Source organism: Ambystoma mexicanum, chromosome 7q, assembly GCF_040938575.1.
Source record: "Ambystoma mexicanum isolate Mex_15411 chromosome 7q, UKY_AmexF1_1, whole genome shotgun sequence".
Taxonomy (NCBI): Eukaryota; Metazoa; Chordata; class Amphibia; order Caudata; family Ambystomatidae; genus Ambystoma; species Ambystoma mexicanum.
This window is the reverse complement of record NC_090941.1, coordinates 1,149,216,737-1,149,243,074: the sequence shown is the minus strand read 5'-3', so window position 1 is coordinate 1,149,243,074 and position 26,338 is coordinate 1,149,216,737. Positions and strand designations below refer to the sequence as shown.

Sequence of the window (26,338 nt, the reverse complement as noted above, 5' to 3'; positions counted from 1 at the left end):
TACTGCACTTTCTACTGTAGGGAGTCCTTGTTTTTTCGCTCTTCAAAATGACAACGGTTTGTCCTATTTTTGAAAACTTTTACCATTGTTTTGTCAAGTTTAGTCACTCCGGTGACTGCCGGCTACGGGGACCCTTTGCCGGTGAAGATCCTGACCATCGACAGATCTTACAGACCATGTGAAGTCTTCTTCTGCATGTCTGAGGTCTTCCTCAACCATCGTGATGCCAGACCCTAAGAAGAAAAGCCTTTTTGAGGCTTAAACTAAATGTCACCTAAACAACCTACATGTGGAAGACCACCATGAGAGGTGCTTATATTGCTTGCATCCGGACCATGACATGGAGACTTGCTTCTCCTGCCAATCCCTTTTGTCTAAAACACGCTAGGACCGTCATCACAGGTTGGTGACATGGCTGGATGAGGGTGCTAGGGGCCCTGTTGGGATGCAAGTGCAACGGCCTAGCCAGGCGAAGCGATTCAGACTGCAAAAAATATATTAGCACTCATAAAAGTGCTGGCAGTTCTCAGTTTTTTGTGAAGGGGTGCCTGACTCAGGAGGGTTGGTAGACTCGCAGTACAGGAAGCAGAGTCAACGGCTATCCCCTATTCATAGACGCACAGTAGGTGCATTTGAACTACAGCGAGGCTAGATTGAACATATACTAGCCCAAAAGATCAAAGAAGTAGGTGTGTCATAAAACAACCTTTGGAGAAGTACATGAAAGTGCACCAAATGTTGCTACTAACCCACACAAATGTGTTCTCACTTATTGTTCTTCACTACTTGTACCATGTAGGCTTTGTTGTCTTTCTTTTAAATGTTCGTCTAGTTATTAATTACTTTTTGTTTTATGACACTCCTACTTATGTGATCTTTTGGGCTAGTACATGTTCAATCTAGCCTCGCTGTAGTTCTAGTGCACCTACCGTGCGTCTATGAATAGGGGTAGCCGTTGACTCTACTTCCTGTCCTGCTAGAATGTGCATGTATCCATTTGGAGTTAGCTTTGACACATATTAGAAACATCATATAGCCATACACAAAGGGCAGGGGTACAACGCTAAGAAGCTGCAGACACAGCAGCAATGTGAGCAGCATAGTTTGCAGGGATAACGGAATTTGACACTCCATTCAACACAGAAATGCATGTGGGCATCTTAATATTGATCGCAGGGTATAGTTATTTGCTTGTTGCCCAAATAGTGGAATTTCAGGGATGAGCACCAGTAGAAGAGAAGGATCTGTGGGTGAAGAGAGGATGTTCGATATCCCCTACAGATGCACTGTGGAGACAAGAAAGCGGGTATGGTGCAAACCCGATGGAGATTGGTGCTGCATGAGCTGGAGCTTGGACGAACAAGTAAGAAGTGCCAGACAGGCATTTAGCAGGAGTGGTATAGGTATGGATCCTAAAGCCGTACTTGACCAGAGAGAATAGTTTTAGGAGTCTGGTCAATCTGTCAACCAGAGGGGGGATGAAGAGGGAGACCTTAACATTGCCCTCTTTGCACCCATCCCGCTCTCAGCCAGTCGACAGAGAAACGAGAGATGTACATTGCTCATGGCCCCTTCATCGTTGATGTATCGTAGGTGTGAGATATGCTACTCACTCAGACAGCCATGCAGACAAGACCCTGATGATGTTGCAGAAGCAAAGAGCTTGCAATCGATAGAAAGAGTCTAACTGCAGCCACAGAAAGCCGATGACATCACAACTGACATCATGACATAGATGCGTTAGACATGAAGCACATATGCACTCCTGCACAAAGCTATGCAGATATTTTAGCTTATTACCCATAGACACAATGGATATGCTTATTAGCCATATAGTTAGAAGACTGACACACGTACACCTTTTGCTGAGCAGAGAACCGCAAGGCGCATAAGAATGCATATGAACAGCTTGCTGACACTTAATGCAACTAACAGGGACAGCCAATTCAAATAAAGAAGGATGACATAGGTACATTGGAGTGAATGGGAGAAGCTTCGAGAACTCGAGACACAGAGAGAGCTGACAGACTGATCCCATCGACGCTGACAGAGCAGGCTTCCAGAGCAGTCTCCATGCACAGATAGCCAAGGACACAGAGAGAGGGAACGTTTCCACTTAAGCAGAAACAATAGGGTACCTGCAAGGAACCCACGCTGAAAATACTCCCAATTACAGGCAGGAAAGGTCAATTTCGTGGTCCCAACACATGTGACGTGAACCTGCTGGACAGTGCCTATTCATTCAAGTCAGATAGAGATTGCTGTTTCCATCAGACTGAAGGTAGGGGGATACAATTGTAACACAGGTTCATAGACCAATGTTCTTTCTCACGGCCTAGGAGATCAGAGAAGGTAACTTATCGAGAACATGCAGCACCTTTGGAGTCGTTCCCACCACCTTCAGTGTTGCATTGGCCTGGTACCTGCCCAAGGTTCCAAGGCTGAGAAACCCTGTTCTGTCCAATCCCTATTCACTTTTCACGATGAGTTCATGCAACGTTGCATTGGCTAACCACCTTCCACTAAGCTGCAACTTTGCATATGATACGTTTAGAGGTGGCCTCAGGAGGAACCACCACATATGGTTACCCAATGGATGTACTAAACCTCTATGTAAAATAAATTGTATTCACCCTATTAACCAATCCTTCCCCCTGTTAGGTTTTTTGGGATGTAACCATATTTTGTGATGTCATGACCAAACAAAACCAGCTGACAACCGCCTAGACACTGAGAGTGAGCGTGGAGAATATTATGCTGTTCCTGCTGCAATCCCTGTCGTTTGAATGCGTAATAAAGACAGTGTAACTGTGTTCTATGGCTGGGGCTTCCGTTCTTGGTGCAAGGGATCTCCAGGGCCCAGTTCCTCTTGCACATAGTAGGCAAGGCTGCCAAAAGCCCCCTGGCCGCTATTGCAATGTGTTTTTGAAAGTATGAGAAACAGACTCAACGTGGAGCTGCGGCTCTGTCCAGTTAATCCAGAGAGAAGTTATGATGCCACGGTCACAGGCAGTCGATAGTCCAGCTGCAGAACTGAGAGGAGTTGGGAAAGGAATGTTGGGTCTAGGGACCCAGTTTGGATTCAGTTTGGACCTAGTTTGGCACATAGAAACACGTGTGTACAGGCGCTTTATAAATACCAACTCATATATCATATCAGGGAGGAAGGGAACAGGTGCACCTTTTGAAGGTTGAATTCATGTGATCAGGGCATGGGGTTCTGTGATGCCAAGACGCCTCATGAATATTTATGGCCTACTGCCCTCACCTGAAGAGCAGTCATCCTATTTGAACTGCAGGTGCTGAATCCTAGGGATCAATAAATAACCAAAATAAACATAAGAGTGGTGCCCCGATCACGTCATTCATGGGCACCAGGGTTCCCAGAGAGATAAGGGGGGAGACATGCTAGGGCTGTACCACGATTTGGGATGGGAGGAGCAGAGGTGATGCTAATAAATGTATCTACACAGTCAGAGAGCTGTTTGTGCGTGCCACCGTGTCTGGTGTAATGAGGAGGCTCATTGTATTATCCAAGTAGAGTTAACCTTGCCATTCACACTTTGATCAAGATCCGACGGAGGGGTGCATATCACGTGATGGTCAAAAATGTTTTACTCGTTAGAGAAATGTATTATGGCAATATGGTACCTGGTGGTTAATCAACTCCTAAGTTTCACAGTTACAATGTAGTAGGTTACGTGTTTAGGGGGATTTGTTTTATATAATTTGTGACCAATAGGGTACTTGACTACAGGGGAAAATTAGAAGTTTACATAGGTGTTAGCCAGTGGGGAGTGCAGAATCATGTTGTAGTCTTTATTACGCATAGTTCTGTTAATTTGCGTTTTTCCGCTATAAAAGATGTAACTTCTTTGGGTGGGGCGAGCTCTGTGTAAGTTCGGCTATACAGGACCGTCTGATACTTTAACATGTAATAAAACTTTGTTTTCCTTGCAAGCGGTGCATCGATTATTTATCGTTCAGGTTTTGGGTCATTCACCCTGCAGCCTCTAACTCGACCTCAGTCGCAGTCATGTCTCTGCCTGAACTGGCAGACCCCTGGAATGTACTCCCTATGTCACCTCCTTGAAGACCTTGACCTGGATGTCCTTGCTCTCAATGAGATTTGGTTCAAGGCCAGCTCAGTCACTGCTTTTAACACTCTTCTTCCTGGAAGCTACACAACCCTGTGCAACCCAGGCCCTCTCAGTCTAGTGGTGGACTAGCTCTGATCTTCCTTGAGTGGGATCCGGCCACCATCACCCCCACCTAAACCTACTCATTCTTTGAAAGCCTAGTCTGAAGGCTGTCTATTTTACCTACTTTCTCCCTTACTCTCGCTACCATCTACAGACCACCCGGACCATCCTCCCTCTTCCTCTCATAATGGGCCGACCTGTCCTCCTCTCTTCTTGCCTCCTCTCCCAAACTTATCTTCCCCAGGGACTTCAACACCCATCTCGACTCTCTCATTGGGGACACTGTCCGCTTCCACAAACTTTGCAACACTCTTTCTCTCTCTATCCTTCCTTCTGGCCCAACCCACTTGGACAGTCACACCCTTGATGCTCTTATCTCTACTGACACCCCTCTCTCTAACCCTCTCTTTACCCCTGGCTCCTGGTCTGACCACTTGCTCTTATCAACTTGACCTTCCCTGCCCCTTGGTGCCGCCACTAGCACAGCCAGTCTACTTCTCCATCATTCAACCGATGAAGCGTGTGTCCGTTGCTGGATTTCCTTCTTCCTTCATCCTTCCCCCGCCCCCTCATTGGACTTTCCCTCTGACTCTCTTCTTGCTAATCTCCACCTCTCTATCTCCAACACCCTGGACATCCTTGCCCCTGTCATGAGAATCTGCATGAAGCTTGCCTCCAAATGCAACTCTTGGTATGACTCCAACTTGGCTGCTTTGAAACGCAAGTGCAAAGCCGCTGAGCGGAAATGGCTGTATTCTAGCTCATCCTCTGACAAACTGGCCTACCGCCTACTTCAAAGGCAATGCAGCCTCTCCATCTGCTCCAAGAAGGAAGCTCGTGTCCATGCATGTATCTCTGGAGCTACTAACAGCACAGCTGAACTCTTTAAAATCTGCAAGGCATTTGCCAATCCTACCACAGTCTCCTCTCCCCCATGCAGTCCCTCTGCTCTGCACTGACCGCCCACTTCTCCTCATAATCTTTGGACATCCTGGCCTTTCTGTCTTCTACTTGCCCACTCCAGCCTCCTGACCCCCTCTCTCGGCTACCTTGGCCCCCACACCTACCCACTCACACTCCCTTCTTTCACTCCCTTTGCACCAGATGAGATCTCTAGAGTCGGCTGACTGCACGATCAGCAGTCCAGCTTTAGGGCTGCCAGAGGTATGGAAACTACTCTCCTGGACACCTGTGAAGACTTACTCTCCAGCCTGGATTCCAACGCCCCCTCTGTTCTGATCCTCCTCGATCTCTCTTCTACCTTTGACACTGTCAACCACTCCATCCTCATAAACCGTCTCCATGATACCCCAGGTATCACGGACAGGGCACTGGCGTGGCTTACCTCCTTCCTTTCAAACAGACTGTCCCAAGTGCAAATGGGTTCTTTTCTCTCCCCCACCACATTTTCTACCTGTGGCATCCCCCAGGGCTGAATTCTATCGCCATGGCTTTTCAACATATATCTGGGCCCTCTGGCCCACCTGATCTCCACTTTCTTTCCTCATTTCCAGTGTTATGCAGACGACACACAGCATCCTTCAAACTGCCATCCTCTTCCCCTTCCTCCTTCTCCCTCATACCCGACTGCCTTACTGCTATTCAGGCCTAGTGCTCTGCCAATGATCCCAAGACCGAGATTCTACTAATTGGGATGCCTGCTTCTTCTTCCTCTCCTCTTTCTGGCCTGGCTCATTGAGTCCCATCCTCTTACCCACCTGTGAGGCAACAAAAACTACTTGCAAACATCGTTGATTCTTCTCTCTCTTTCTCTCCACACATCACAGACCTTGTCAAGAAGTCCAACTTCCAGCTGCACCTTCTCAGGAGCATTCTCACTTTCCTCACGCTCCCATTGAAGCACAATGTCTCCAGAGCCCTGGTTCTCTCTAGGCTTGACTACTGCAACAGCCTCTTCCGCAATCTGCTTATTTCCTCCCTTTTCCCCCTTTGCCAACTAATCCAGAATAGGGCTGCAAGACTTATCCTTGGTCTCAAGCCCAGGGGCTGCATCTCTCCTGCCCTAAAATCTCTCCACTGGCTCCCGGTGACCTCAAGGATCAAATTCAAGACCCTTTGCATCATCCACAAGGCCATATGGGGGCCTGGGACCTACATCCAGCGTACCCTCCATAAATACCTCCCATCCAGAGTTCTTCAATCCTCTGGTTCCAACTCTCTGCAGGTCAAACGCTTCTCCAAGCAGAGAGTGGGAGGTAGATCCCTCTCCTTTGCCGGATCCTCCCTCTGGAATGGCCTTCCTTACCCTCTCTGACTTGAGCCGGACCTTCTTAAATTCCAGAAACTTCTCAAGACTTTCCTTTTTTCCTCTTCCTTCCCTTTCCCCCTCCTGTGCTAACTTCCCTTCTGCTGCTGCAACTGGGGAGTGGTCCCTTCAGAGTTATACAGGGACCAGACCAACCCCCACCAGTCCCTGCATCCTTTCTCCAGCACTTGCCCTTTGGTTCCTTTCCCGGACCAGCCCAACATGGTCCTCCCTTCCAACAGCACTCATCCTCCCTTTTCCCTTTTCCCCTGGCACTTAGCACTTCCTGGGCTAGCCCAGCCTGGTTCCTCCTTCCCACATCACTCCTTATTCCCCTGGAACTTGCCTTCTGGGCCCCCCAGAACTTCAACACTTGTGTATAGACACCATACAAATGTCCAATAAATAAAATAAAATGAAATAAATAAGAGGTTGAGGTTGTATGAGGAATCTTCCATGGGATGAAAATGAGAAAGGGACACCGGTTGCACACTCCAGCTGTTCCCTAGTCGACCACCTGGTCCACGACTCTGTCAAGGCTTCTAACGCTGATCACTTCGACCACTTCGTTGGTGACCTCATTGATGACTGCATCATCGATGCCTAAAGCTACTACATTGATGGCTACATCTAAACCTCTGTTTTCGACACACTCTTCGGAGAAACGGGGTTCGTCGACGTCCAGGTCAACGTCTGTTAGGAAAGATTTCGTTATTGTAGGGAACTTTCCTTCCATGTGGCAACCCCTAAACTTTTTGCTATTGTTTTCAACCTGTTTTCTTGACTTTGCCAGAGAAGTGCAGCCTTCTGCTGTACTCCTCTGGGCTTTCGCTCCTTTCTTACGGGGAAACTGACATGCCCTTAAGACAGTCAGTACCGGGGAACGCTGTTTCCCGTAGTTTCTTTTATCGTGTCGCCATTTTAGTGCAACACGACACAAGAGGGCACTGTAAGCTAAGTTACAGCTCTCTTGGGTCTCTAGCCTTCTACAGACCCTAGACACTCTTATAGGATGGTTTTTGGATCGGTGCAAGTCATTCAGGGACTGGGCTGGTGGCAGCGATCATTTGGTTTATTTTGAGCTCCTTTTGCCGTTCTGAGCACCTTTTTGCCGCGAACACAAAAGGGTGGCCCGGCTACCCAAAATGGCCGGACCACGAGGCTCCTTTGTCTCGTCCACTGTCCGTCTTGCTCCCTTTACCTTCCCCCGGGTCAGGCGACCCGGGGCCTTCCTTATTTGGGCATGTAGTTTCCCGCGAAACACGGTTGCTTTCGCGGGCTTCTACATGTCGTTTGAGTGCCCCCAGGATGTGGGCTGGGCTGTCTGGTCCCAATACACATCCTGGGTGCCAGAGAGTCTAGGGTGGTGTGAATGCCTGGGACCACTGTGGTCCGTGATTGGTCCACGTATGGTATGTGTGTTGATGAGCGGATCTCCCATTGGCTCCCCTCCGTTTTGGCGCGAAGGGAACCGTGGATAAGAGGGAGCTGGAAACACCACTACCATGTCGATCTCCTGAGTTCTTACGAACCCAGGGATACAGGAGCCAAGTATCCTGCGAACACGAGGCTGGACCGAGGAATCGCTGGTGACCCCCTGAAGAACTTCTGCTCCTCATTGCTGTCGTCCGGTGAAGCCCTTTCCACCTAAGATCGAACAAGAAGGCCTGTACTGGCGCTTCGACCTATTGGAATAGCAGGACCAGCTATTCCCGGCACCTTCATCAACTCCTGCTGTAAGCCTTCGGAAGTGTCTCTGGGCCATCCAGTTGACTGACCAGCTTACTAAGGAGGCCTGCTCTGTAATCGCCGACAGGTTGGGTGGTATTCTGAGTCCGGGGCATGCTCACACGCTTCGTTTGCTTAGCAGTCCTAAGCTAGAGGTGAGCAGTGCTCGTTTGGCTTGAATACACCCGGCCGTTCCGTTGCCCTGCTGTGGCGACAAAACTGTGCTTGTTTCTTCGATCGGGACGTCTTTTTACTCTGCACGACGACGAGACGTTCCCTGCTCTTCAGAACCTGCCAGAAGCTGTATCTATCGAGGAGAAGCTCGGGCCTGCTTGCTTCGGGGACCGGTGAGTAGATTAGCTAGGATCTGGTCGCCCTCCTGCAGTGCCCCTTGCTTTTCCCCGCTGTAAATACAGCACCCCTTGTCCGTACTCGCGCCCTGCTTCTGCCTCACAGTGGAGGCTGCGCTAGAGTCGCGGACCGTGTTCTCCTTCATTAGAGCTCCCTACAGAGCTGTTCAACGTCCTCCGAAGAGCTTCACCTTCTGCCCATTGGCACCGGCGTGTGCAGGTACTTTTGAGCGCTAGGCTCCACTCTTCGTAGGGATTGGACTACCATCTAGTTAGGGGCCTCAGAAGGCGGACATATCACACGCATTGGTTCGCACTGCCTGTTTTCCTTCCCCTGCAGGTGGATAACATATTTCGTGCTGCTAATGCTGTGAAACTGTGTATTCTGTATATATATTGGGTGGATAGTGTATGTGTTGGTTTAATATCGTTGTATATTGCTGCTTTTACTGTAGTTATTAGTTTCAAGGCCTTATAATAAATGTGTATCTATTTTTGATATAAACAACTGTTTGGAGTAGTTTGTAAGCGCTCTTGCTTTGTGTGCTCATTGCGGGCTTTCAGTCACCCTCACCCCTCTTGAGACCTAGTCTTGACCGCCGCGATCGCTACCTTGATTGGTCTGGCTTGTCCAGAGGTTACCCTGTTCCAAGTAATTAGGTTGGCCTTCTGAACCTCTGCGCCACCAGGACAGAGTTCAGAAATCCGTCTTAACAAATTGGTGTACAGCGGTGGGATACGACTGAAGGTATCCAGTGTTGCGCACGAGCTAAGGCGTTTTCAGGTTATTCCAACCAGGACACGCAGTAAAGTATTGAATATAACGTTAAAAAGGCCATAGTCCTATCAACAGTATGGAAACGAATACTTTGTTAACCTTAAATGCTTCGAAATCTGAAACATTGAAGAAGATGTGTGCGGAGAGAGGGGTTTCCTCTCAAGGCACTAAATTGGAAATGATCCAGAGAATCGTGGCGTGGCAAGAAGCGCAGCTTGACGCTATAACTTCCGAGGACAGTGCAGAAGGTGGTGGGGCTGCTCTCACTGGCAGAACCGACGGTTCTGCCGCTGCACTGATCCATCACGACCACGAGGACAGGGAGGATGTAATGTCTAACGTTTCCTCTGCCAGTGTTGATGGGGAGGCTATGCTTGAATTCAAGAAGCAAGAGCTGCGGTTTAGGCAGCAGGAGCTTGAATTCAGCATAGCCAAACTGAAAATCGACCAGGCAGAAAAACAAAAAGACAGGGATCACCAGTTGGAACTGGCCAAGCTTCAGTTCGCAAATGGGTCCAAGGGTCCTGGACATGGTTCTGGGGCTTCCTCTCATCCACGGTTTCCAAAAGATCTGCTCAGTGTGTATGAGGAACGAAATGACATTATGGACTGGTTAAATGCGTTTGAGTATGCATGCGAGGTTCAAGAGGTTGATAATGCGGATAAGATTGCATGGTTACTCAGCAGACTGCCCCATTCTGGTTGCAGTGCCATTATGGAAATGTCGAAGGCTGAGCGCGCTGATTTTGCAATGTTGAAGCAGACTCTCATTTTAAAGTTTGGGAAGACTCCGACCCAATATTTGAAAAGGTTTAGAGAGTATAAGAAAAAGGAAGGTGGTACTTGGGTGTCGTATGTAGCTGAGTCCCTGAAAAACTTGACTGGCTGGGTTGAAGGTTATAAGGTTTCTACCTTCGAAGGCATGATCAATCTGGTCATGCTGGAACACATTTTTGCTTCTTCTTCCCCGGAGCTTAAGCAGCATTTGGCCGATTCGAAGGAGATAGATCCTAAGAAGCTGGCCATTGCAGCAGATTTATGGGTGTCACATCGAGTGTCCCATAAGGACAAAACTCATCCTGGTAAGCAGGAGGAAGGGAAAAAGTCCAAAGATGTGGAGGGTGGGGAATCTGCTAAATCTTCTTCCCATAAGGGCCACAAAAAGAAAAATAAGGGTAAGCCATCCGAGAACTCACAGGGTAGTGGAGGTTCGCCTCCGAAACAGAACTCTGGTTATAATAAGCCTCCCTACGTAAACAGACCCAATGGGGCTTGTTTTTCTTGTGGAGCAACTGACCATGTGAAGGGGGATCCCCGTTGTAAGGTTAGACCTTTGGGGGTCCACTCCGCTAATCTGGCCTTCTCCTCCTACGAGGAAGAAGAGATTACAGGAGCATCCTTCTCCTCAGACTCATTTCCCAGCGGAATAGAGGCTGAGGTAGTTTTAGTGTCCCTGGGTTCCTGGGAGCCTAAAATCGCAGAGGCGTATGCTAGGATTCCGGATAATACCAAGCACTACTTTAAAGACAGTGTGCTGATCAATGGAGTGGATACTCCAGCTCTTAGGGATAGTGGGTGCAGTCGAACTGTAGTGGATTCTACCTTGGTAGACTCAGAGGAAGTTGCCAGAGCTACTCTGATGCCCACTAAGTTGGCTGACGGCCCCCTCCGTATGTTTCCCGTGATCCCTGTTAATCTAACTTTAAATGGTACAGCAGTTAGGATTCCAGTGAGCATTCAGAGAAACGTCCCGGGAAAGGTCTTGTTGGGCAATGATCTCAGAGCTCTAGGGCTCGTAGGAGACACTGCCGAAAGACCCTACACACGGTCTCAAGCACGGGCAGCATTGGCCAAGTCCAATACGCCGCCCCAGCCGAAGGGGAAACCCAAGGCGAAAGGAGTCAACAAGTCCCGACGGGGGAAAGAGAATATTCCCCCGAACTCGCCTACCACTGCGGTGGAGGGAGTTGGTCAATCGCCCGAGCCTGACGAGGAGGTGGCGATGCCTGAAGTGTTCGACCCCAACGACCATCCTGAACTAAAAGACTTGTTAGTTGAAGGAGGTCCTGATAGGGACGACTTCAGTAAGGGCCAACGTGAGTGCCCATCTCTGGAAGGCCTAAGGAGACAGGCCTGCTCCCAGCTTGAGGGTGAACCTCCTGGGAAGCATCGGATTTATTGGGAAGGTGGACTCCTGTACAGTGAGCCCACAGAGTCTACAGAAGGAGACCATAGGAGGTTGGTGGTTCCCCTTTCTGTTAGACCCTTCCTCCTGCAGTTGGCGCATGAAGTTCCCCTTGCTGGTCACCTTGGAATGAAGAGGACCAAGCAAAGGTTATCTATGCACTTCTACTGGCCCAAGATGGGGGTGCAAGTAGAAAGTCACTGCAGGAGTTGTGCCTCCTGCCAGTTGTCTGGTAAGGTTGGCGCGACAATCCAAGCTCCGTTGGTACCGCTCCCAGTTGTGGGGGTACCATTTGAAAGGGTAGGGATCGACATCGTTGGTCCCCTTGACCCGCAAACATCCTCAGGCAATAGGTTTATCCTGGTGCTGGTCGACCATGCAACCAGGTATCCTGAGGCCATCCCATTAAAGACTGTAACTGCCAAGTCAGTTGCAAAAGCGTTACTCGGCATATTTACTAGGGTTGGCTTCCCTAAAGAAGTTGTGTCAGATCGTGGCAGCAACTTTATGTCGAAGTATATGCAGGCTATGTGGAAAGAATGTGGGGTCACCTACAAGTTCTCTTCTGCATACCACCCCCAGACCAATGGTCTGGTGGAGCGTTTCAACAGAACGCTAAAGAGCATGATTGGGGCTCTGGAGGAGCCCCAGAGGAGGAAATGGGACCTTCTTTTACCATGCTTGTTGTTTGCCTACAGAGAGGTACCACAGGAGGGTGTTGGCTTCAGCCCCTTCGAACTTCTGTTCGGTCATCCCGTACGGGGACCCTTAGCCATCGTCAAAGAGGGATGGGAAATGCCCACTCCCCCTGTTACTACCAATGTAGTTGACTATGTGCTAGGGCTCAGAAAACGGATGGTACTCCTGATGGGCTTGGCTAGTGAAAAGTTGAAAGCAGGACAAGCGCTGGTGAAACATTGGTACGACCAGAAAGCTTCCTTAATTCACTTTACACCTGGTCAGCAAGTCCTGATCATGAACCCCATAAGGCCTCGCGCTTTACAGGACAAATGGTCAGGCCCTTACACAGTGGTGGAGCCCCTGGGTGAGGTGAACTATTTAGTGGACCTTGGAAGGCCTGGACAGGCTCCAAAAGTGTTCCACGTAAATAGGCTGAAGGCTTTCGTCCCAAGAGTCGAAATCGCAGCACTGCTACTGGCGTCAGACGTTGAGGAAGAGGAGTCAGAACCTCTTCCCGACCTGTTCCAAAGCGGTCCTTCAGATAGCTCCGTTGAGGGTGTCCGAGTGGCCTCTCACCTGACTTCTGATCAGCAGGCTGAGGTGAAAAGTTTGCTTAGGCAGTTTTCCCCCCTGTTTTCACAGTCGCCTGGTTTGACACCTTGGTGCAAACATAACATTGACACAGGAGACAGTGTACCTACCAAAAGTAGGGGATACAGGATGTCGGATAAAGTACGGTCTTATATTAAGACCGAGGTCAACAAGATGTTAGACCTTGGGGTGATTGAACCCTCTAGTAGTCCTTGGTCCAGTCCTGTGGTATTGGTTCCAAAGGCAGGCACCTCTGAATTGAGGTTCTGCGTGGATTACAGGGCTCTGAATGCTGTCACCAAGACAGACGCTCACCCCTTGCCTCGAACTGACGAGCTGGTGGATACCTTGGGTGCCTCCAAGTACCTCAGCACGTTTGACCTGACTGCAGGCTATTGGCAAATAGCTTTAGCAGAACATGCCAAGGAGAAGACAGCATTTTCAACTCCCGACGGGCTTTACCAATTCCGGGTAATGCCGTTCGGATTGAAGAATGCCCCTGCCACTTTCCAGAGGCTTGTGAATCATGTGTTGAATGGGTTGGACGAATTCTGTCTTGCATATCTGGACGATATAGCAGTTTTCAGTGCCACCTGGGAAGACCATGTGAAACACCTCGGGATTGTGCTCCAGGCTCTTCAGAAAGCCCACTTGACCATAAAGGCGAGTAAATGCCAGATTGGACAAGGCTCAGTGGTTTACCTTGGGCATGAAGTAGGTGGAGGAAGGATACAGCCTCTCCCCAGTAAAGTACAAGCAGTACAAGACTGGCCTACCCCCACTACACAAACCCAAGTGAGAGCCTTCTTAGGACTCACGGGTTATTACCGCAATTTTATGGCAGACTATGGCACCATAGCTGCTCCTCTGACTGCCCTCACAACTCCGAAGAAACCCAAGAAGGTAACTTGGACTGACGAGTGTGAGAAGGCCTTCAATGGCTTGAAAGACTCCTTGTGCCAGGCCCCTGTGCTCAGGGCCCCTGATTATCAAAGACCTTTTATCGTGCAGACGGATGCCTCTGACACTGGGATAGGAGCTGTACTATCACAAGTAGATGAGAAGGGTAAGGAACACCCTATCGGTTTTATTAGTCGCCAGCTTAAGGACAGAGAGCTCAGATGGTCCACGGTAGAGAAAGAATGTTTCTCTGTTGTGTGGGCCCTAAGGAAGCTGCGGCCCTACCTCTATGGGACCCACTTCACTGTGCAGACTGACCATAAGCCGTTAAAGTGGCTAATGAACATGAAGGGGGAGAATCCAAAGTTGCTTAGGTGGTCCATAAGTCTACAAGGCTTCGACTTCACTATTGAGCATAGGCCAGGTGTCCAACATAGCAATGCTGATGGGTTGTCCAGAATGTTTTACCGACCTGAACAAGAGACTCATCCAGGGGTGGATTAGTTCCCCCTGTCCATAGTCTGGGAGGGGCGAGTGTTAGGAAAGATTTCGTTATTGTAGGGAACTTTCCTTCCATGTGGCAACCCCTAAACTTTTTGCTATTGTTTTCAACCTGTTTTCTTGACTTTGCCAGAGAAGTGCAGCCTTCTGCTGTACTCCTCTGGGCTTTCGCTCCTTTCTTACGGGGAAACTGACATGCCCTTAAGACAGTCAGTACCGGGGAACGCTGTTTCCCGTAGTTTCTTTTATCGTGTCGCCATTTTAGTGCAACACGACACAAGAGGGCACTGTAAGCTAAGTTACAGCTCTCTTGGGTCTCTAGCCTTCTACAGACCCTAGACACTCTTATAGGATGGTTTTTGGATCGGTGCAAGTCATTCAGGGACTGGGCTGGTGGCAGCGATCATTTGGTTTATTTTGAGCTCCTTTTGCCGTTCTGAGCACCTTTTTGCCGCGAACACAAAAGGGTGGCCCGGCTACCCAAAATGGCCGGACCACGAGGCTCCTTTGTCTCGTCCACTGTCCGTCTTGCTCCCTTTACCTTCCCCCGGGTCAGGCGACCCGGGGCCTTCCTTATTTGGGCATGTAGTTTCCCGCGAAACACGGTTGCTTTCGCGGGCTTCTACATGTCGTTTGAGTGCCCCCAGGATGTGGGCTGGGCTGTCTGGTCCCAATACACATCCTGGGTGCCAGAGAGTCTAGGGTGGTGTGAATGCCTGGGACCACTGTGGTCCGTGATTGGTCCACGTATGGTATGTGTGTTGATGAGCGGATCTCCCATTGGCTCCCCTCCGTTTTGGCGCGAAGGGAACCGTGGATAAGAGGGAGCTGGAAACACCACTACCATGTCGATCTCCTGAGTTCTTACGAACCCAGGGATACAGGAGCCAAGTATCCTGCGAACACGAGGCTGGACCGAGGAATCGCTGGTGACCCCCTGAAGAACTTCTGCTCCTCATTGCTGTCGTCCGGTGAAGCCCTTTCCACCTAAGATCGAACAAGAAGGCCTGTACTGGCGCTTCGACCTATTGGAATAGCAGGACCAGCTATTCCCGGCACCTTCATCAACTCCTGCTGTAAGCCTTCGGAAGTGTCTCTGGGCCATCCAGTTGACTGACCAGCTTACTAAGGAGGCCTGCTCTGTAATCGCCGACAGGTTGGGTGGTATTCTGAGTCCGGGGCATGCTCACACGCTTCGTTTGCTTAGCAGTCCTAAGCTAGAGGTGAGCAGTGCTCGTTTGGCTTGAATACACCCGGCCGTTCCGTTGCCCTGCTGTGGCGACAAAACTGTGCTTGTTTCTTCGATCGGGACGTCTTTTTACTCTGCACGACGACGAGACGTTCCCTGCTCTTCAGAACCTGCCAGAAGCTGTATCTATCGAGGAGAAGCTCGGGCCTGCTTGCTTCGGGGACCGGTGAGTAGATTAGCTAGGATCTGGTCGCCCTCCTGCAGTGCCCCTTGCTTTTCCCCGCTGTAAATACAGCACCCCTTGTCCGTACTCGCGCCCTGCTTCTGCCTCACAGTGGAGGCTGCGCTAGAGTCGCGGACCGTGTTCTCCTTCATTAGAGCTCCCTACAGAGCTGTTCAACGTCCTCCGAAGAGCTTCACCTTCTGCCCATTGGCACCGGCGTGTGCAGGTACTTTTGAGCGCTAGGCTCCACTCTTCGTAGGGATTGGACTACCATCTAGTTAGGGGCCTCAGAAGGCGGACATATCACACGCATTGGTTCGCACTGCCTGTTTTCCTTCCCCTGCAGGTGGATAACATATTTCGTGCTGCTAATGCTGTGAAACTGTGTATTCTGTATATATATTGGGTGGATAGTGTATGTGTTGGTTTAATATCGTTGTATATTGCTGCTTTTACTGTAGTTATTAGTTTCAAGGCCTTATAATAAATGTGTATCTATTTTTGATATAAACAACTGTTTGGAGTAGTTTGTAAGCGCTCTTGCTTTGTGTGCTCATTGCGGGCTTTCAGTCACCCTCACCCCTCTTGAGACCTAGTCTTGACCGCCGCGATCGCTACCTTGATTGGTCTGGCTTGTCCAGAGGTTACCCTGTTCCAAGTAATTAGGTTGGCCTTCTGAACCTCTGCGCCACCAGGACAGAGTTCAGAAATCCGTCTTAACAACGTCCACGTCTACTTTGTCTATGAGCCACAGGCCAAAGTCATCGCCAATGGCAAAAACCTTGTTAACGACTCAGTTGATGGCTTACAAACCAGCAGACCTAGTTGTAGACCTAGTTGACAACTTGGTCAACGACTACCATCTTTACCAGCAGCCCACGTTGGTGAAGATCTCTTTGCCTCCCAGACCATTTTCAGTACAGTTGGTCTCCCATTTACAGAATCCTTTGATTGACACGTTTCCCAGAGGTGCTAGTGTCGACAGGGAGATGCCTCCAGCACTGTCTTTTCTGCCATGGCCCACGAAAGTCAATACACTCTTCACCATGGTTCCCTCTGTATCACGTGCTGCAGCGCCACCTGCCAAGTTACTTCGAGGATGTAACATTTCAGATGAAAAGCCTCTAGAGGTTTTATTTTCTGACCACAAAGAAATCAACAAAGAACCTGATACTCTTCTGCTGATACCTCATCCAATTTCCCCAGTTCAACCTCCAATGCCTTTAGTTCAACCCACCGGGGAATCTTTCCCTTTCCCTTGATATCTTATATACCTTGAAAACACTGTGTTCCTTCTCCGGCCCCTCAAGGAGCCCATCCTAGAAACCCTCCGGCATTGCCATCAAGAGAAGATATAGATACTTCTCGGCCACCTCAGCCGGATAATCATTCTCAGTACTGGTCACTGCCCTCACAGACACTGACACTGGGTCTGACAATGACACTCATAGGTACCCAGACACCTACACAACAGATGAGTTTGATGACCTGGTCCCAGCAGATGGTGAGCCAGCAGACCTACCTTTGCATGATTCACCACCAGATTCAATAGGCTCCTTCCACGCACTCATGACGCATGCCGCTAAGCTGCTCAACCTTGTTCCAGAGGAACAGTGCAAAGAAGGTTTCCTGTTCACGAGACATGAAGCTTCTAGGAAGTCAGGGGTTGGAATCCCCATACTAGAAGAGATCTGGGAAATGGACTCCTTGTAATGAAGAACCCCTTCTCAGCTCCTCCTAAAAGGGACCACCTGGAGAAGAAGTATAAGGTACTGGATATGGCCCCTAAGTGTCTACTCACCAAGCGCTGCCCTGACTCAGTGGTATCAGCAGCTGCTCGAAAGAGACTTGCCAGACCCTTCTTCCCCATGCATGATGCATTCGGTCAGCACAACGCCTTCGGCAAGAGGGTTATTTCCACAGCTGCTACCACCATCAAAGCGGCCAACTCATTGGCGATTCCCTCCCAGTATGACCATGAATTGTGGTACAAGATGGGTCCCATCAGATTTTATACCCAATGACAAGAGGGAGGAAGCTTTGGTGCTCTTGCGCGAAGGAGAGGCCATTTCAGACCATACCATCACAGTCGTGTTGGACATCGCGGACACTTGCTTTCACCAGATGGGGTACGGAGAGGTACTAAGAAGCCAAGGATCGTTGAAGGCAACCAAACTTAGACCAGAGGTGCAGTCCAAAGTAGTCGAAATGCCATTTGATGGGGTTGACCTTTTTTGAAAGAAAGTTGTCAAAACCCTGCCGACCATAAAGGCTGATATTGATACCGCCTGTTCTCATGGCACCCTGCAGTAATGTCGGCAGTCCTTTCGGTCTGGTTAGGAAAGGTTTGCAAGTACCACCAGAGGCCATCCTATCACAAACAAACATCTCATACCGGCTCGCAAGAAGCTTACAAGGGGAGGCCGCAGACGTACAGAGGAACCCAGCAGTGGGCAGATCTTCCTCAAGAACACACACTCCTAAGCAGGCCTGCAGAGCTCTGTGACCCTGACTCCCATTTCAGCACCCAAGTGGGAGGTCGGTTGTCCGAATTTGTCGTTCAATGGGAAAACATCTCCACCAACAATTGGGTGCTCAAAGTCATTCGTAGGGGGTCACACCCTTGAGTTCATGGGAAAATGTCCTTCTATTCCACTCATAAAGATAAAGGAACAGCTCCTGTCCCTCCTCATACAAGAAGTTCAGTCTCTTTTAGAAAAGGGAGCTTTAGAAGTCCTTGCATCGCACCTTTGTTGCTCCGGGTTGTACTCCAGATACTTCCTGGTGAATAAAAAGTCTAGAGGATGGAGGCTCATACTGGACTTCAGACAACTCAACAAGTTCCTAAATTCACAGACATTTTGCATGGTCACTCTTCAACACATTCTCGACCAGCTGGAACAGGGAGACTTCCTCTCCTCTCTGGACTCAGAAGATGCTTATTTCTACATCCCCATATACCAAAAACACAGATGTTTCCTTAGGTTTGTAGTGCAAGGCAAGCATTATCAATTCAAGGCTCTGTCCTTTGGCCTAAAACCAGCACTAAGAGTATTCATGAAATGCCTAGCTCCAGTGGCTGCCCATCTCCGCCGCACAGGCATTTACGTCTACCCTTACCTGGATGATTGGTTGGTGCGCGTCCCATCCCTGCCCCTGGCGACCTCGCATACAGAGGAAGCCATCCTGTGCATAACTTCTCTGGGGTTCTCCTTTAACTTTCCGAAGTCCTGCGTATCATTCCACCCAGAACGCTCTGTTCCTGGGTTCATGACGGAACACCCTGACATGTCTAGCGACCCCCTCAGTGGAGAGGGTCAATGCCATACTTCGCGAGATTGAACAACTGTCCAAATTGCAGATAACAACAGTCCGATCCATTAAATCCCTACTGGGAATGATGTCCTCCTGCATCCCCCTGGTTCCACACTACATGTTTCGTATGAGACTGCTCCAGGAGTTTCTAAATGCTCAATGGCAGCAAGTGTTGGGTTCCTTAAAAGACAAATTTGCCCTCACACTGGCATTCCGCTGAACTCTCCAGTGGTGGAATTATTGCAAGCACCTCACAGAGGGTGCTCTCTTTTGCCTTCTGGTGTACAAGGCCACAGTCAGCACTGATGCCTCCGTAGAGGGATAGGAAGGTCACGTGGACCAGCACCACGCCAGAGGGCCGTGGCAGCCAGAAGATAAAGCCCTACACATAAATGTCTTGGAACTGAGAGCATTGATCTGGACCCTGTAACCCTTCAAGCCGCAACTCCTGATCAAGGTGGTTTGCATCTTCACCAACAACACGACCACCATGTTTCATATCCAGATGCAGGGTGGCCCCCACTCTCCCATACTGTTCAAGGAAGCTCAAGCGCTATGGAACTGGGCAATATCACAGAATGTGTTTCTCCTCCCATTTCATCTACCATGGATCCATAATAACATTTCAGATCCGATCAGGAGGGAGCAGAGATTCTGCCACGAATGGCATTCTTCTCCAGAACCAGGTTCTTCTCCTCTTCTCCTAGTGGGGTCGCCAAGAGATCGACTTGTTCACCACAGCAGGTAACTCAAAGCGCTTTCAGCTTGACAGCCGATACCCTCAAGTTGGGAGTCTGGGGATGCCTTTTCCATTCTTTGGGAAGGTCTGTTCCTCTATGCGTTCCCTCCAATTCCACTGCTACCTCGAGTGCTAAACACACACTCAAACAAAGCGACTGCAAGAAGACCTTAATCACCCCAGCATGGCCGCACCAGATCTGGTACTCCAACCTCCTTTACCTGTCCGTGGCCCCTTACGTCAAGCTCCCTTGTCTGCCAGATTTGCTCTCTAGAGATGGAGGATCCGTACTGCATCATGAACCAGCATCCCCGAAGTTGACGAATCGGCTCCTGCAGCCCTACAATGTGGGCACTCCTCATTGCCACTGGAATGCAGAACAATTCTGGCAAACACTAGAGCACCTCTACCCTGGCATGCTATAAACACAAATGGAGGTGGTTTGCCATATGCTATTGGTCGCAACAGCTAAACCCTCTTCGGGTCAAAGTGGTGCACATTCTACCATATCTTCTATCACAGGCAAAAGCATCCATTGAGGTTCATCTGGTAGCCATTTCACACTACATGCACACTAAAGACCAGCTGTCTCTATGGCCACACAGGCTAGTGAAGGGGTTCCTCAAGGTTCTGTTCCGGGAAATTCCTCCAGTAAAAGTTTCAGTTCTACTGTGGGAACTTAATGTGGTTCTCTCCAAGTTAATGGGCCCATCGCTTGAACCCCTTCACCGGGCTCCATTGAAGTTCCTTTCATGGGAGACAGCTTTTCCAGTGACCGTTATGTCTGCCAGGCGAGTCTGAGAACTGCAAGCTCTTTCCTGCAAACCTCCATACTTATCTTTTCAACAATCCAAGGTAGTGCTCTGCACGAACCATTCCTTCATGCCAAAAGTTCCCACAGCTTTCAACGTTAATGAACCACTAATTCTGCCTGTTGTTTTGGTGCCCCCACTTCTCCAGCAGAAAGTGCCTTGCACTCGCTGGATGTTGTGCGTGCATTGATGTTTTACGCCACCCGCACAAAGGAGTTCTGACAAAACAAGGCCTCCGATGGCTCCATTTCAAACCACCGGCCTGTTGAACTCACCACATGCACCTAGATTGCCACCAGTTTAAGAGTAGCCCAAGAGCCCATTCCACCATAGCTGTGGCATCTACTACAGCGTTCCTGTCTGATGTTCCCCTGCACGACATCTGCAGGGCAGCCACGTGGAGGTTTGCCCATACCTTCACAAGGTTCTAGTGCATTGACAGGGATTCCAGGGAGGAACCGTTCCAGAGGTGAATTTCAATTGCTTCTGTTGAGCTATGCCACCCCCCATTGGTTGTGCATATGTTCTGCTGTTTTATCATATTCAGTGAACATGTGAAACCTTGAAAGATCAAATGCTGAAGAAGGAACTAGTCTTTTACCTGTAACTCCTGTTCGCCAGAATTGGTATCTTTCATGGATTCACATGCGTCCCTCCTGCCTACCCTTCTATGGCTCTTCTTAGTTCCTACTGTCACATTACATCTGCTTTCAAATCTGAAGATGGCCACCAGGAGTGGAGCTAAGGCGGACTTATGTAATTGGCTGGGGCAGTATGACCCAAAGTGACAGCAATAGGCTACATAAATGACAAGCAGTTTTAACCTTTACAGCAAAACTGCTTTAATATTACCAAGGATTCCCATCCTGACGACGGCGAATATTCATTAGCATTTGAATCCATGAAAGATACCAATGCTGGAGAACAGGAGTTACAGGTAATAACTTGTTTCTTGCTGCGTTGCCTTGCGCCACGCAGTGCTGTCCTCGAAGCTCCGTTTTCAATGTTGATAACTGTCACTTCGTCAACATTGAAAACGGACTTCGGGAACAGCAATGTGTGGGAAAAATTCTTGGGAAAAAAGAAAAAAAACACTCTCAGCACCCACGTAGGAAACTACCAGGTGCTAAGAGGTGAGAGGGAAGGAAGAGCGGGGAAGGCAATGGGGTGCTGGCTAACCAGGCTGCTCGGAAATGCAGGCTTGTACCATACAATAGAATAGAGACTGCGTATCGAGCATCCTGATTGATCAGCACCCCTTTCCAGTGTGCTCATTTGAAATAATTATTGGTGTCTGTGAGAAAATGCAAAGCAACCTCATCTCTGGCGCTAGAACATTCAATGTGACACCACTTGACTGCAGTATGTGTATTACCACATGCACAGTATAATTTTTCATTGGCGCTTCCCCATGGTGAATTTATTTCTTAATAACCTGGTTGACTAGAAGTGATCAGCGTTGATGTATTTATTTATTTATTTGTTTGCTTGTTAGGTGCTTATGCAGCAAGGAAATACTGTTTCAATGGGCCCACAGGGCGAAGGGAGGGAAAAAGGAAGTGAAACACATTAAAAACAAAATATTTCTAGTAGTGGAGGGAAAAAAGAATCAACCTATTATGCCTTGTGAGTATTCAGAATGTGCAAGTGCAGCAAAGAACAGGGTAGAGGAGGCAAGTGCTGTGGAGTCGGAGCTCATGGGTGAGCCACAGATGAAGTGCGTGGTATGGTGAGTGCTACACGGCTTGGAGCCATGTTAGGCGTAAGCGCGAACCTCCAGGGCAAAGGCTGTGCCAGGGCAAGTGCTAAGGGTAGACATGAATGGGGGCGATTGGGTGTGGGCGGTCAGGGGCCCAGAGGATGCATAAGGCCCCGACACCAATCACAGCAACTGTGCGATTAGCAGAGGAGGGAAGAAGGGAAGGAGGAGGTAAAGAGGAAAGTCAGGAGGAGCTTCCGGAATTTAAGAAAGTCCTGCTCAAGGTGCAGAGGGAGGGAGGGGGAGGCTGTTCCATGGGAGGGAGTCAGCTGAGGAAAGTGATCGACCACCCACCCACTGTTTAGCAAACGCTTTACACACAAAGAGTTGGTGCCAGAGGAACATACTGGTCTAGAGGGAGAGTATTTAGTGAGATAAAGTTGAAGATAGTGAGGTCCCCGGGCCCAGACAGCCTTGTGGATGAGGCAGAGAGATTTGAATTTAATCCCTGCAGAAACCGGGAGCCAGTGAAGACTTTTTAGGCCAGGAGAGACGCTGTCCCTGGATTTAAGGCCAAGGATAAGTCTTGCTGCCCTATTCTGGATTAGCTGGAGGGGTTGCAGAGTGAAAGAAGGTAGACTCAGGAGGAGGCTATTGCAATAATCAAGCATAAAGAGAACCAGGCCTTGGGTAACATTGAGCCTGTGGGGGAAAGTGAGAAAAGGGAGAATTCCTTTGAGAAGGAAGAGCTGAAAGTGGGACTTCTTGGCAATGTCCTGAGTGTGAGGGAGGAAGGAGAGCAAGGAGTCGAAGATGGCTCAAAGGTTTCTGGCTTCAGAAAAAGGAGCAGGGGGAGAGCCCAAGGAGGAAGGCCAGAGTGAAGGGAAGAAGGAGGGAGCAGGGGTCCCGATGGGAATGATCTCGGTCTTGCTGGCATTGAGGCAGAGATTGTTGAAGGTGCACCAGGACTGGATGGAAGATAGGCAGTCAGGGATGATGGAGGTTGCAGGAGGGTCAGCAGGAAGTTTGAAAAAGAGTTGTGTGTTGTCTGCATAACACTGGAAGTTGGAGGAAAAGGAGGGGATGAGGTGTGCAAGCTGACCAGGTAGATGTTAGGGGAGAGGATAGAATCCTGGGGGATACCACAGGTGGAAAAGGAAGTAGGAGAATAGAAGGTGCCCAGGATGACTTGGGATGAACGGTCAGTTAGGAAGGCTGACAGCCAGTCCTGTGCCCACTCCAAGATACCAAGGGTATCATGGAGCCTTTGCATGAGGATGGAATGGTTGATCGTGTCAAAGGTAGAGGAGATACTGAGAAGGATGAGGACAGTTGGGGAGTTGGAGTCCAGAGATACGAGTAGTTCTTCACGGGTGGTCAGAAGAGCAGTTTCCGTGCCTCTGGGTGCTCGGAATCCAGATTGATGGACGTGGGGACCACCAACAAATTCAGTGTGCGAGTTGAGTTGGGGCAATATCAGCTTCTCCAGCAGATTCCCAGGAAGTTGGTGATGGAAATAGGTCAGTAGTTGGCAGGACAGGTAGGGTCTGCTGAGGGTTCTTTTCAGGAGGGAGCGCACAAAAGAATGCTTAAGGGAGGAGGGAAAAGATCCAGTGGAAAAAGAATGATTCCCGAAATCAGCGAGTGCGGGGGCAAGAAAGCCAGTGTCATCCTTGGTGAACCTGGATGAGCAAGGGGATACCTGTGTAGAAGAGACCTTCATGGAGGGGACAACTTTGGTAACGTCTTCAGGTGTGACAGAGGAGAAGGAGGAGAAGGAGCAAGGAGAGGTTTGGGGGCAAAGGGAGGCAAGGGAGTGTGGGATGGGTTCGGAGGGGGGTTAAGCAAGGGTGTTCAGGATGTCCTGAGTTTTGGTGATGAAGTGAGTGGCCAGTGCATTGCAGAGGGCCTGGAAATGAGAAGGGGAGTAGGAGACTGCGGACGGGTTGGCTAGTTCCCTGCAGACCTTGAAAAGTTCAGCCGCGTTGTTGGATGCACCAGAAACCTGTGCCTGTATGTGGGCTCTTTTCTTGGCACAGATGGGGAGTCTGTATTGCCTTTGGAGCAGGTGACAGGCCAGTTTGTCAGAGGGTGAGCCTGAAGTGTGCCACTTCTGTTCCGCCGCCCGTCCTTTCGTTTCAGGGCCGCAAGTTCAGAGTCGTACCAGGTGTTACGCTTAGAGGCGGGTTTCAGGCGGATCCTCATGTCAAGAGCGTTGGTGATGGACAAGTGGATGTTGCTGAGAACAGAGTCAGAGGTAGAATCTGAGGTAGGGGATGAGGGGGGATGAAGAAAGAAAAAGGCAACAGCTGAAACTTGTTTCATCGGGCGGATGTTAGTGAACGAAGTTTGCAGGGCTTTCTGGGGTACAGTCAGAGGCCCAAAGGGACCCAGGTGGGAGAAGAGGAGAGAGTGGTCTGACCAGGAGAGAGGGGTGGCTAGTGGTACAGTGGTATCCCCTGTTAGAAGGGGCAGGCAGGGTGGGTAACGGCATGCCATCCCGGGCCATGTAGGCTAGAATGCAGCAGGGGCCCTGCAAGAGTTCAATGCCTGTACCTGCTCCATCTGCCCCACGAGCATTGTTTATCACTATGAAAAGCCCAGGGACTTCCTCTAGGGTGGGGTGTTTGTTTCTTTTGCAACAGGAAATTGCCTCCACCCGTGTTGCGTGTGCCCAATCTCCCATGGACCAAAAGAAATCCAAAGATGGATGCGACCATACAAAATATTAAATGGAGAAAGTCCCTTGGAAAGTGTGAGTACTTGGCACACAACCGGGGAGGCGCTTCCGTGGCTGAGAAAATGCAACTGGTACTGTGGGGTTCCGCCTGAGTCCCGGCCGCTTGATTGATTGGCCCCATTACCTGGTGGTAATATGCGGCAGGACCTGTAACAGCCTGCCAGTCTGTGCTAGACAGACACAAGCACATCGATGACCCGGCAAGAGCTCAGGGCCTTTACAAGCCCTCTATGGCCCTCCTGTTGGGGTTTATTGCTATTAGCACCCCAGGGGCTTCTTCTGGGGTACTAATAGTGGGAAAGTGCATTGTTGCATGAGAGTTGAGCTCTGAACATATTGAACGTCCCTAATCTCAATTTAAAAAAAAGATGGTAATTGTTATGAAAAATAGAAAGGGAGTATAGTATGTCTCTTTTCTATTTCCAGCAGAGTCGAAAGAGGACTGAAGGTGACGATCACTTGAGTGGTGTTGTGTGTGTGTGTGTGTGTGTGTGTGTGTGGGGGGGTAAGAGGGTTGTAGGTGGGGGCGTGGGGAGGAGCGGGGGTGGTCTTGGATGGCAAAAATAAATTAGCAGACATCCAGGGGAGGCGCTTGGATCGCAGAGAGGACGTGAGCGGTTACTGTAGGACCCCACCTGCATTCAAGGCCATTGATTGGTTGCTACAAATCCCTAGGTGCAAGCAAAATATATGCATTAACATCGCTCACTTTTGTTTTGTACACTACTTTCTGTAGAAAATGTTGGTTGGGGACCTAATGCTGACATGGCCACGGTCAACAAAGAAATGCGCCATAGAGCCTCATTACGAGTTTGGAGGCAGCCATGGTGCTATTAGCGCCATGGCTGCTTCCAAAATCGTGTCCGGGTCCGGGGTCTGTGAATGAGGAATTACCGGGTCATTCCAACCTTGGAGGACCCAGTAATTCCTCATTCACAAAACCATTCCCCATTCCCATTCAAGCCCCCATAGGGCTCAATGGGAATGGGGATGGAGCTAATAACGGGCCCGTTATTAGCTCCTTGGTCCCTTTGCGGGACCCGCAAAGGACGTCTGGTCTGACCAGAAGTTCAGAGGGGGTCCTGCAAGGAAACCTCGTAATATGGCGGAATGGGGTTACCGGCACCAGCACCATTACCGGCGCCGTTAAACCCATTCCGCCACCCTCGTAATGAGGCCCATTCTCTTTGCGTAGTTTCACCCAACTGTATGCACACATCCTTTTAGAAAGTTCCTGAACATCCTCCAACTTTCTCCCCAGTGGCTTGTCCGCTGCCTGCAATGCTCTGTGAGTGTCCCTCCATTTCGACCCCCCTTCAACCCCCTTGGTCCTACATTCTACCAGGCTGTGGTAAAAGCCTGGCTTCTGGGAGGCTTACTTTTCTTACGTCAGCGTTTTAATGAGCCGTAACAATTGGATACCATTGGTCTTTTTATTT

The 26,338-nt window shown here is 49.6% G+C and overlaps 1 protein-coding gene across 1 annotated transcript in view; it reads right to left on the bottom strand.

The window, feature by feature from the left end:
* LOC138528234 (extracellular calcium-sensing receptor-like) overlaps nucleotides 1–26,338 on the bottom strand; it is a 357,838-nt gene that overhangs the window by 303,940 nt on the left and 27,560 nt on the right. The gene's annotated exons all lie outside the window — the stretch shown is intronic.